The following is a 13,104-nucleotide window of genomic DNA, read 5'->3' on the forward strand; positions in this document are numbered from 1 at the left end:
TCGACTGTTGTGTGTACTTTACCAGAGTAGAGAAGTAAAGAATAAACTGTTTTTGTGTACTTCACCATAGTGGATAAGTAAAGCATCAACTATTGTGTGTACTTCATCAGAGGGGATAAATAAAGAATCAACTGTTGTGTGTATTTCACTGGAGTTGAGAAGTAAAGAATCAACTGTTGTGTGTACTTCACCAGAGTTGAGAAGTAAAGAATCAACTGTTGTGTGTACTTCACCGGAATAGAGAAGGAAAGAATCAACTGTTGTGTGTACTTCACCAGAGTAGAGGAGTAAAGAATCAACTGTTGTGTGTACTTCACCAGAGTAGATAAGTAAAGAATCAACTGTTGTGTGTACTTCACCTGAGTGGATAAGTAAAGAATCAACTGTTGTGTGTACTTCACCAGAGTAGAGAAGAAAAGAATCAACTGTTGTGTGTACTCCACCAGAGTAGAGAAGTAAAGAATCAACTGTTTTGTTTACTTCACCGGAGTGGAGAAGTAAAGAATCAACTGTTGTGTGTACTTCACTGGAGTGGAGAAGTAAAGAATCAACAGTTGTGTGTACTTCACCAGAGTGGAGAAGTAAAGAATCAACTGTTGTGTGTACTTCACCGGAGTAGAGAAGTAAAGAATCAACTGTTGTGTGTACTTCACCGGAGTAGAGAAGTAAAGAATCAACTGTTGTGTGTACTTGACTGGAGAGAAGAAGTAAATAATCAAGTGTTGTGTGTACTTCACCAGAGTAGAGAAGTAAAGAATCAACTGTTGTGTGTACTTCACTGGAGTGGAGAAGTAAAGAAGCAACTGTTGTGAGTACTTCACCGGAGTAGAGAAGTAAAGAATCAAGTGCTGTGTGTACTTCACCAGAGTAGAGAAGCAAAGAATCAACTGTTGTGTGTTCTTCACCAGAGGGGATAAATAAAGAATCAACTGTTGTGTGTACTTCACCAGAGAGGATAAGTAAAGAATCAACTGTTGTGTGTACTTCACCGGGGCTGAGAAGTAAAGAATCAACTGTTGTGTGTACTTCAATGGAGTGCAGAAGTAAAGAATCAACTGTTGTGTGTACTTGAATGGAGTGGAGAAGTAAAGAATCAAGTGCTGTGTGTACTTCACTTGAGTAGAGAAGTAAAGAATCAACTGTTGTGTGTACTTCACCGGAGTGGAGAAGTAAAGAATCAACTGTTTGTGTACTTCACCAGAGTAGAGAAGTAAAGAATCAACTGTTGTGTGTACTTCACCAGAGTAGAGAAATAAAGAATCAACTGTTGTGTGTACTTCACTGGAGTGGAGAAGTAAAGAATCAACTGTTGTGTGTACTTCACTGGAGTGGAGAAGTAAAGAATCAACTGTTGTGTGTACTTCACCAGAGTGGAGAAGTAAAGAATCAACTATTTTGTGTACTTCACCGGAGTAGAGAAGTAAAGAATGAACTGTTGTGTGTACTTCACCGGAGTAGAGAGGTAAAGAATCAACTGTTGTGTGTACTTGACTGGAGAGAAGATGTAAATAATCAAGTGTTGTGGGTACTTCACCAGAGTAGAGAAGTAAAGAATCAACTGTTGTGTGTACTTCACTGGAGTGGAGAAGTAAAGAATCAACTGTTGTGTGTACTTCACTGGAGTAGAGAAGTAAAGAATCAACTGTTGTGTGTATTTCACTGGAGTGGAGAAGTAAAGAATCAACTGTTGTGTGTACCTCACTGGAGTGGAGAAGTAAAGAATCAACTGCTGTGTGTACTTCACCAGAGTAGAGAAGCAAAGAATCAACTGTTGTGTGTTCTTCACCAGAGGGGATAAATAAAGAATCAACTGTTGTTTGTACTTCACAGGGGCTGAGAAGTAAAGACTCAACTGTTGTGTGTACTTCACCAGAGAGGATAAGTAAAGAATCAACTGTTGTGTGTACTTCACCGGGGCTGAGAAGTAAAGAATCAACTGTTGTGTGTACTTAACTGGAGTGGAGCAGTAAAGAATCAACTGTTGTGTGTACTTGATTGGAGTGGAGAAGTAAAGAATCAAGTGCTGTGTGTACTTCACTTGAGTAGAGAAGTAAAGAATCAACAGTTGTGTGTACTTCACTGGAGTGGAGAAGTAAAGAATCAACTGTTTGTGTACTTCACCAGAGTAGAGAAGTAAAGAATCAAGTGTTGTGTGTACTTCACCGGAGTAGAGAAGTAAAGAATCGACTGTTGTGTGTACTTTACCAGAGTAGAGAAGTAGAGAATAAACTGTTTTGTGTACTTCACCATAGTGGATAAGTAAAGAATCAACTATTGTGTGTACTTCACCAGAGGGGATAAATAAAGAATCAACTGTTGTGTGTATTTCACTGTAGTGGGGAAGTAAAGAATCAACTGTTGTGTGTACTTCACCAGAGTTGAGAAGTAAAGAATCAACTGTTGTGTGTACTTCACCGGAATAGAGAAGGAAAGAATCAACTGTTGTGTGTACTTCACCAGAGTAGAGGAGTAAAGAATCAACTGTTGTGTGTACTTCACCAGAGTAGATAAGTAAAGAATCAACTGTTGTGTGTACTTCACCTGAGTGGATAAGTAAAGAATCAACTGTTGTGTGTACTTCACCAGAGTAGAGAAGAAAAGAATCAACTGTTGTGTGTACTCCACCAGAGTAGAGAAGTAAAGAATCAACTGTTTTGTTTACTTCACCGGAGTGGAGAAGTAAAGAATCAACTGTTGTGTGTACTTCACTGGAGTGGAGAAGTAAAGAATCAACAGTTGTGTGTACTTCACCAGAGTGGAGAAGTAAAGAATCAACTGTTGTGTGTACTTCACCGGAGTAGAGAAGTAAAGAATCAACTGTTGTGTGTACTTCACCGGAGTAGAGAAGTAAAGAATCAACTGTTGTGTGTACTTGACTGGAGAGAAGAAGTAAATAATCAAGTGTTGTGTGTACTTCACCAGAGTAGAGAAGTAAAGAATCAGCTGTTGTGTGTACTTCACTGGAGTGGAGAAGTAAAGAAGCAACTGTTGTGAGTACTTCACCGGAGTAGAGAAGTAAAGAATTAAGTGCTGTGTGTACTTCACCAGAGTAGAGAAGTAAAGAATCAACTGTTGTGTGTTCTTCACCAGAGGGGATAAATAAAGAATCAACTGTTGTGTGTACTTCACCAGAGAGGATAAGTAAAGAATCAACTGTTGTGTGTACTTCACCGGTGCTGAGAAGTAAAGAATCAACTGTTGTGTGTACTTCACTGGAGTTGAGAAGTAAAGAATCAACTGTTTGTGTACTTCACCAGAGTAGAGAAGTAAAGAATCAACTGTTGTGTGTACTTCACCGGAGTAGAGATGTAAAGAATCAACTGTTGTGTGTTCTTCACCAGAGTAGAGAAGTAAAGAATCAACTGTTGTGTGTACTTCACCGGAATGGATAAGTAAAGAATCAACTATTGTGTGTACTTCACCAGAGTAGAGAAGTAAAGAATCAACTGTTGTTTGTACTTGAGTGGAGAGAAGAAGTAAAGAATCAAGTGTTGTGTGTACTTCACCAGAGTAGAGAAGTAAAGAATCAACTGTTGTGTGTACTTTACCAGAGTAGAGAAGTAAAGAATAAACTGTTGTGTGTACTTCACCATAGTGGATAAGTAAAGAATCAACTATTGTGTGCACTTCACCAGAGGGGATAAATAAAGAATCAACTGTTGTGTGTATTTCACTGGAGTGGAGAAGTAAAGAATCAACTGTTGTGTGTACTTCAATGGAGTGCAGAAGTAAAGAATCAACTGTTGTGTGTACTTGAATGGAGTGGAGAAGTAAAGAATCAAGTGCTGTGTGTACTTCACTTGAGTAGAGAAGTAAAGAATCAACTGTTGTGTGTACTTCACCGGAGTGGAGAAGTAAAGAATCAACTGTTTGTGTACTTCACCAGAGTAGAGAAGTAAAGAATCAACTGTTGTGTGTACTTCACCAGAGTAGAGAAATAAAGAATCAACTGTTGTGTGTACTTCACTGGAGTGGAGAAGTAAAGAATCAACTGTTGTGTGTACTTCACTGGAGTGGAGAAGTAAAGAATCAACTGTTGTGTGTACTTCACCAGAGTGGAGAAGTAAAGAATCAACTATTTTGTGTACTTCACCGGAGTAGAGAAGTAAAGAATGAACTGTTGTGTGTACTTCACCGGAGTAGAGAAGTAAAGAATCAACTGTTGTGTGTACTTGACTGGAGAGAAGATGTAAATAATCAAGTGTTGTGGGTACTTCACCAGAGTAGAGAAGTAAAGAATCAACTGTTGTGTGTACTTCACTGGAGTGGAGAAGTAAAGAATCAACTGTTGTGTGTACTTCACTGGAGTAGAGAAGTAAAGAATCAACTGTTGTGTGTATTTCACTGGAGTGGAGAAGTAAAGAATCAACTGTTGTGTGTACCTCACTGGAGTGGAGAAGTAAAAAATCAACTGCTGTGTGTACTTCACCAGAGTAGAGAAGCAAAGAATCAACTGTTGTGTGTTCTTCACCAGAGGGGATAAATAAAGAATCAACTGTTGTTTGTACTTCACAGGGGCTGAGAAGTAAAGACTCAACTGTTGTGTGTACTTCACCAGAGAGGATAAGTAAAGAATCAACTGTTGTGTGTACTTCACCGGGGCTGAGAAGTAAAGAATCAACTGTTGTGTGTACTTAACTGGAGTGGAGCAGTAAAGAATCAACTGTTGTGTGTACTTGATTGGAGTGGAGAAGTAAAGAATCAAGTGCTGTGTGTACTTCACTTGAGTAGAGAAGTAAAGAATCAACAGTTGTGTGTACTTCACTGGAGTGGAGAAGTAAAGAATCAACTGTTTGTGTACTTCACCAGAGTAGAGAAGTAAAGAATCAAGTGTTGTGTGTACTTCACCGGAGTAGAGAAGTAAAGAATCGACTGTTGTGTGTACTTTACCAGAGTAGAGGAGTAAAGAATCAACTGTTGTGTGTACTTCACCAGAGTAGATAAGTAAAGAATCAACTGTTGTGTGTACTTCACCTGAGTGGATAAGTAAAGAATCAACTGTTGTGTGTACTTTACCAGAGTAGAGAAGAAAAGAATCAACTGTTGTGTGTACTCCACCAGAGTAGAGAAGTAAAGAATCAACTGTTTTGTTTACTTCACCGGAGTGGAGAAGTAAAGAATCAACTGTTGTGTGTACTTCACTGGAGTGGAGAAGTAAAGAATCAACAGTTGTGTGTACTTCACCAGAGTGGAGAAGTAAAGAATCAACTGTTGTGTGTACTTCACCGGAGTAGAGAAGTAAAGAATCAACTGTTGTGTGTACTTCACCGGAGTAGAGAAGTAAAGAATCAACTGTTGTGTGTACTTGACTGGAGAGAAGAAGTAAATAATCAAGTGTTGTGTGTACTTCACCAGAGTAGAGAAGTAAAGAATCAGCTGTTGTGTGTACTTCACTGGAGTGGAGAAGTAAAGAAGCAACTGTTGTGAGTACTTCACCGGAGTAGAGAAGTAAAGAATTAAGTGCTGTGTGTACTTCACCAGAGTAGAGAAGTAAAGAATCAACTGTTGTGTGTTCTTCACCAGAGGGGATAAATAAAGAATCAACTGTTGTGTGTACTTCACCAGAGAGGATAAGTAAAGAATCAACTGTTGTGTGTACTTCACCGGTGCTGAGAAGTAAAGAATCAACTGTTGTGTGTACTTCACTGGAGTTGAGAAGTAAAGAATCAACTGTTTGTGTACTTCACCAGAGTAGAGAAGTAAAGAATCAACTGTTGTGTGTACTTCACCGGAGTAGAGATGTAAAGAATCAACTGTTGTGTGTTCTTCACCAGAGTAGAGAAGTAAAGAATCAACTGTTGTGTGTACATCACCGGAATGGATAAGTAAAGAATCAACTATTGTGTGTACTTCACCAGAGTAGAGAAGTAAAGAATCAACTGTTGTTTGTACTTGAGTGGAGAGAAGAAGTAAAGAATCAAGTGTTGTGTGTACTTCACCAGAGTAGAGAAGTAAAGAATCAACTGTTGTGTGTACTTTACCAGAGTAGAGAAGTAAAGAATAAACTGTTGTGTGTACTTCACCATAGTGGATAAGTAAAGAATCAACTATTGTGTGCACTTCACCAGAGGGGATAAATAAAGAATCAACTGTTGTGTGTATTTCACTGGAGTGGAGAAGTAAAGAATCAACTGTTGTGTGTACTTCACCAGAGTTGAGAAGCAAAGAATCAACTGTTGTGTGTACTTCACCAGAGTAGAGAAGCAAAGAATCAACTGTTGTGTGTACTTCACCAGAGGGGATAAATAAAGAATCAACTGTTGTGTGTACTTCACCAGAGTAGAGGAGTAAAGAATCAACTGTTGTGTGTACTTCACCAGAGTAGAGGAGTAAAGAATCATCCGTTGTGTGTACTTAACCGGAGTGGATAAGTAAAGAATAAACTATTGTGTGTACTTCACCAGAGTAGAGAAGTAAAGATTCAACTGTTGTGTGTACTTTACCAGAGTAGAGAAGTAAAGAATCAACTGTTGTGTGTACTTCACCAGAGTGGATAAGTAAAGAATCAACTATTGTGTGTACTTCACCGGAGTAGAGAAGTAAAGAATCAGCTGTTGTGTGTACTTCACTGGAGTGGAGAAGTAAAGAATCAACTGTTGTGTGTACTTCACCGGAGTAGAGAAGTAAAGAATCAGCTGTTGTGTGTACTTCACTGGAGTGGAGAAGTAAAGAATCAACTGTTGTGTGTACTTCACTGGAGTGGAGAAGTAAAGAATCAACTGTTTGTGTACTTCACCAGAGTAGAGAAGTAAAGAATCAACTTTTGTGTGTACTTCACTGGAGTAGAGAAGTGAAGAATCAACTGTTGTGTGTACTTCACCGGATTAGAGAAGTAAAGAATCAACTGTTGTGTGTACTTCTCCAGAGTAGAGAAGTAAAGAATCAACTGTTGTATGTACTTCACCAGAGAGGGTAAATAAAGAATCAACTGTTGTGTGTACTTAACTGGAGTGGAGCAGTAAAGAATCAACTGTTGTGTGTACTTGACTGGAGTGGAGAAGTAAAGAATCAACTGTTGTGTGTACTTCACCAGAGTAGAGAAGTAAAGAATCAACTGTTGTGTGTACTTCACCAGAGTAGAGGAGTAAAGAATCAACTGTTGTGTGTACTTCACCTGAGTGGATAAGTAAAGAATCAACTATTGTGTGTACTTCACCGGAGTAGAGAAGTAAAGAATCAGCTGTTGTGTGTACTTCACTGGAGTGGAGAAGTAAAGAATCAACTGTTGTGTGTACTTCACTGGAGTGGAGAAGCAAAGAATCAACTGTTTGTGTACTTCACCAGAGTAGAGAAGTAAAGAATCGACTGTTGTGTGTACTTTACCAGAGTAGAGAAGTAAAGAATCAACTATTGTGTGTACTTCACCAGAGGGGATAAATAAAGAATCAACTTTTGTGTGTATTTCACTGGAGTGGAGAAGTAAAGAATCAACTGTTGTGTGTACTTCACCAGAGTTGAGAAGTAAAGAATCAACTGTTGTGTGTACTTCACCAGAATAGAGAAGTAAAGAATCAACTGTTGTGTGTACTTCACGGGAATAGAGAAGTTAAGAATCAACTGTTGTGTGTACTTCACCAGAGTAGAGGAGTAAAGAATCAACTGTTGTGTGTACTTCACCGGAGTAGAGAAGTAAAGAATCAACTGTTGTGTGTACTTCACCGGAGTAGAGAAGTAAAGAATCAACTGTTGTGTGTACTTGACTGGAGAGAAGAAGTAAATAATCAAGTGTTGTGTGTACTTCATCAGAGTAGAGAAGTAAAGAATCAACTGTTGTGTGTACTTCACCAGATTAGAGAAGTAAAGAATCAACTGTTGTGTGTACTTCACCGGAGTAGAGAAGTAAAGAATCAACTGTTGTGTGTACTTCACCAGAGTAGAGGAGTAAAGAATCAACTGTTGTGTGTACTTCACCAGAGTAGAGAAGTAAAGAATCAACTGTTGTGTGTACTTCACCGGAGTGGATAAGTAAAGAATCAACTATTGTGTGTACTTCACCATAGTAGAGACGTAAAGAATCAACTGTTTTTGTGTACTTGACTGTAGTGCATAAGTAAGGAATCAACTGTTGTGTGTACTTCACCAGAGTAGAGAAGCAAAGAATCAACTGTTGTGTGTACTTCACCAGAGGGGATAAATAAAGAATCAACTGTTGTGTGTACTTCACCAGAGTAGAGGAGTAAAGAATCAACTGTTGTGTGTACTTCACCAGAGTAGAGGAGTAAAGAATCATCCGTTGTGTGTACTTAACCGGAGTGGATAAGTAAAGAATAAACTATTGTGTGTACTTCACCAGAGTAGAGAAGTAAAGATTCAACTGTTGTGTGTACTTTACCAGAGTAGAGAAGTAAAGAATCAACTGTTGTGTGTACTTCACCAGAGTGGATAAGTAAAGAATCAACTATTGTGTGTACTTCACCGGAGTAGAGAAGTAAAGAATCAGCTGTTGTGTGTACTTCACTGGAGTGGAGAAGTAAAGAATCAACTGTTGTGTGTACTTCACCGGAGTAGAGAAGTAAAGAATCAGCTGTTGTGTGTACTTCACTGGAGTGGAGAAGTAAAGAATCAACTGTTGTGTGTACTTCACTGGAGTGGAGAAGTAAAGAATCAACTGTTTGTGTACTTCACCAGAGTAGAGAAGTAAAGAATCAACTTTTGTGTGTACTTCACTGGAGTAGAGAAGTGAAGAATCAACTGTTGTGTGTACTTCACCGGATTAGAGAAGTAAAGAATCAACTGTTGTGTGTACTTCTCCAGAGTAGAGAAGTAAAGAATCAACTGTTGTATGTACTTCACCAGAGAGGGTAAATAAAGAATCAACTGTTGTGTGTACTTAACTGGAGTGGAGCAGTAAAGAATCAACTGTTGTGTGTACTTGACTGGAGTGGAGAAGTAAAGAATCAACTGTTGTGTGTACTTCACCAGAGTAGAGAAGTAAAGAATCAACTGTTGTGTGTACTTCACCAGAGTAGAGGAGTAAAGAATCAACTGTTGTGTGTACTTCACCTGAGTGGATAAGTAAAGAATCAACTATTGTGTGTACTTCACCGGAGTAGAGAAGTAAAGAATCAGCTGTTGTGTGTACTTCACTGGAGTGGAGAAGTAAAGAATCAACTGTTGTGTGTACTTCACTGGAGTGGAGAAGCAAAGAATCAACTGTTTGTGTACTTCACCAGAGTAGAGAAGTAAAGAATCGACTGTTGTGTGTACTTTACCAGAGTAGAGAAGTAAAGAATCAACTATTGTGTGTACTTCACCAGAGGGGATAAATAAAGAATCAACTTTTGTGTGTATTTCACTGGAGTGGAGAAGTAAAGAATCAACTGTTGTGTGTACTTCACCAGAGTTGAGAAGTAAAGAATCAACTGTTGTGTGTACTTCACCAGAATAGAGAAGTAAAGAATCAACTGTTGTGTGTACTTCACGGGAATAGAGAAGTTAAGAATCAACTGTTGTGTGTACTTCACCAGAGTAGAGGAGTAAAGAATCAACTGTTGTGTGTACTTCACCGGAGTAGAGAAGTAAAGAATCAACTGTTGTGTGTACTTCACCGGAGTAGAGAAGTAAAGAATCAACTGTTGTGTGTACTTGACTGGAGAGAAGAAGTAAATAATCAAGTGTTGTGTGTACTTCATCAGAGTAGAGAAGTAAAGAATCAACTGTTGTGTGTACTTCACCAGATTAGAGAAGTAAAGAATCAACTGTTGTGTGTACTTCACCGGAGTAGAGAAGTAAAGAATCAACTGTTGTGTGTACTTCACCAGAGTAGAGGAGTAAAGAATCAACTGTTGTGTGTACTTCACCAGAGTAGAGAAGTAAAGAATCAACTGTTGTGTGTACTTCACCGGAGTGGATAAGTAAAGAATCAACTATTGTGTGTACTTCACCATAGTAGAGACGTAAAGAATCAACTGTTTTTGTGTACTTGACTGTAGTGCATAAGTAAGGAATCAACTGTTGTGTGTACTTCACCAGAGTGGATAAGTAAAGAATCAACTGTTGTGTGTACTTCACTGGAGTAGAGAAGTAAAGTATCAACTATTGTGTGTACTTCACCAGAGGGGATAAATAAAAATCAACTGTTGTGTGTACTTCACCAGAGAGGATAAGTAAAGAATCAACTGTTGTGTGTACTTCACTGGAGTAGAGAAGTAAAGAATCAACTGTTGTGTGTACTTCACTGGAGTGGAGAAGTAAAGAATCAACTGTTGTGTGTACTTCACTGGAGTGGAAAAGTAAAGAATCAACTGTTGTGTGTACTTCACCGGAGTAGAGAAGTAAAGAATCAACTGTTGTGTGTACTTCACTGGAGTAGAGAAGTAAAGAATCAACTGTTTTGTGTACTTCACCAGAGTAGAGAAGTAAATAATCAACTGTTGTGTGTACTTCATCAGAGTAGAGAAGTAAAGAATCAACTGTTGTGTGTACTTCACCAGATTAGAGAAGTAAAGAATCAACTGTTGTGTGTACTTCACCGGAGTAGAGAAGTAAAGAATCAACTGTTGTGTGTACTTCACCAGAGTAGAGGAGTAAAGAATCAACTGTTGTGTGTACTTCACCAGAGTAGAGAAGTAAAGAATCAACTGTTGTGTGTACTTCACCGGAGTGGATAAGTAAAGAATCAACTATTGTGTGTACTTCACCATAGTTGAGACGTAAAGAATCAACTGTTGTGTGTACTTGACTGTAGTGCATAAGTAAGGAATCAACTGTTGTGTGTACTTCACCAGAGTGGATAAGTAAAGAATCAACTGTTGTGTGTACTTCACTGGAGTAGAGAAGTAAAGAATCAACTATTGTGTGTACTTCACCAGAGGGGATAAATAAAAATCAACTGTTGTGTGTACTTCACCAGAGAGGATAAGTAAAGAATCAACTGTTGTGTGTACTTCACTGGAGTAGAGAAGTAAAGAATCAACTGTTGTGTGTACTTCACAGGAGTGGAGAAGTAAAGAATCAACTGTTGTGTGTACTTCACTGGAGTGGAGAAGTAAAGAATCAACTGTTGTGTGTACTTCACCGGAGTAGAGAAGTAAAGAATCAACTGTTGTGTGTACTTCACTGGAGTAGAGAAGTAAAGAATCAACTGATGTGTGTACTTCACCAGAGTAGAGAAGTAAATAATTAACTGTTGTGTGTACTTCACCGGAATTTATAAGTAAAGAATCAACTATTGTGTGTACTTCACCAGAGTAGAGAAGTAAAGAATCAACTGTTCTGTGTACTTCACCAGAGTGGAGATATAAAGAATATACTGTTGTGTGTAATTCACTGGAGTGGAGAAGTAAAGAATCAACTGTTGTGTGTACTTCACCAGAGTAGAGAAGTAAAGAATCAACTGTTGTGTGTACTTCACTGGAGTGGAGTAGTAAAGAATCAACTGTTGTGTGTACTTCACTTGAGTAGAGAAGTAAAGAATCAACTGTTGTGTGTACTTCACCGGGGCTGAGAAGTAAAGAATCAACTGTTGTGTGTACTTCAATGGAGTGGAGAAGTAAAGAATCAACTTTTGTGTGTACTTGACTGGAGTGGAGAAGTAAAGAATCAATTGCTGTGTGTACTTCACTTGAGTAGAGAAGTAAAGAATCAACTGTTGTGTGTACTTCACTGGAGTGGAGAAGTAAAGAATCAACTGTTTGTGTACTTCACCAGAGTAGAGAAGTAAAGAATCAACTGTTGTGTGTACTTCACAGGAGTAGAGAAGTAAAGAATCAACTGTTGTGTGTACTTCACCTTAGTAGAGAAGTAACAAATCAACTGTTGTGTGTACTTCATTGGAGTGGAGAAGTAAAGAATCAACTGTTGTGTGTACTTCACCTGAGTAGAGAAGTAAAGAATTAACTGTTGTGTGTACTTCACCAGAGTAGAGAAGTAAAGAATCAACTGTTGTGTGTACTTCGCCGGAGTAGAGATGTAAAGAATCAACTGTTGTGTGTACTTCACCGGAGTGGATAAGTAAAGAATCAACTATTGTGTGTACTTCACAAGAGTAGAGAAGTAAAGAATCAACTGTTGTGTGTACTTCACCAGATTAGAGAAGTAAAGAATCAACTGTTGTGTGTACTTCACCGGAGTAGAGAAGTAAAGAATCAACTGATGTGTGTACTTCACCAGAGTAGAGGATTAAAGAATCAACTGTTGTGTGTACTTCACCAGAGTAGAGAAGTAAAGAATCAACTGTTGTGTGTACTTCACCGGAGTGGATAAGTAAAGAATCAACTATTGTGTGTACTTCACCATAGTAGAGACGTAAAGAATCAACTGTTGTGTGTACTTCACCAGAGTGGATAAGTAAATAATCAAATGTTGTGTGTACTTCACTGGAGTGGAGAAGTAAAGAGTCAACTGTTGTGTGTACTTCACTGGAGTGGAGAAGTAAAGAATCAACTGTTGTTTGTAGTTCACCGGAGTAGAGAAGTAAAGAATCAACTGTTGTGTGTACTTCACTGGAGTAGAGAAGTAAAGAATCAACTGTTGTGTGTACTTCACCAGAGTAGAGAAGTAAATAATCAACTGTTGTGTGTACTTCACCGGAATTTATAAGTAAGGAATCAACTATTGTGTGTACTTCACCAGAGTAGAGAAGTAAAGAATCAACTGTTCTGTGTACTTCACCAGAGTGGAGATGTAAAGAATCAACTGTTGTGTGTAATTCACTGGAGTGGAGAAGTAAAGAATCAACTGTTGTGTGTACTTCACCAGAGTAGAGAAGTAAAGAATCAACTGTTGTGTGTACTTCACTGGAGTGGAGTAGTAAAGAATCAACTGTTGAGTGTACCTCACTGGAGTGGAGAAGTAAAGAATCAACTGTTGTGTGTACTTCATTGGAGTGGAGAAGTAAAGAATCCAGTGTTGTGTGTACTTCACCTGAGTAGAGAAGTAAAGAATCAATTGTTGTGTGTACTTCACCGGAGTGGATAAGTAAAGAATCAACTATTGTATGTACTTCACCAGAGTAGAGAAGTAAAGAATCAACTGTTGTGTGTACGTCACCAGAGTAGAGAAGTAAAGAATCAACTGTTGTGTGTACTTCACCAGAGTGGATAAGTAAAGAATCAACTATTGTGTGTACTTCACCAGAGGGGATAAATAAAAATCAACTGTTGT

The sequence above is a fragment of the Lampris incognitus genome, chromosome 1 (assembly GCF_029633865.1).
Source record: "Lampris incognitus isolate fLamInc1 chromosome 1, fLamInc1.hap2, whole genome shotgun sequence".
Taxonomy (NCBI): Eukaryota; Metazoa; Chordata; class Actinopteri; order Lampriformes; family Lampridae; genus Lampris; species Lampris incognitus.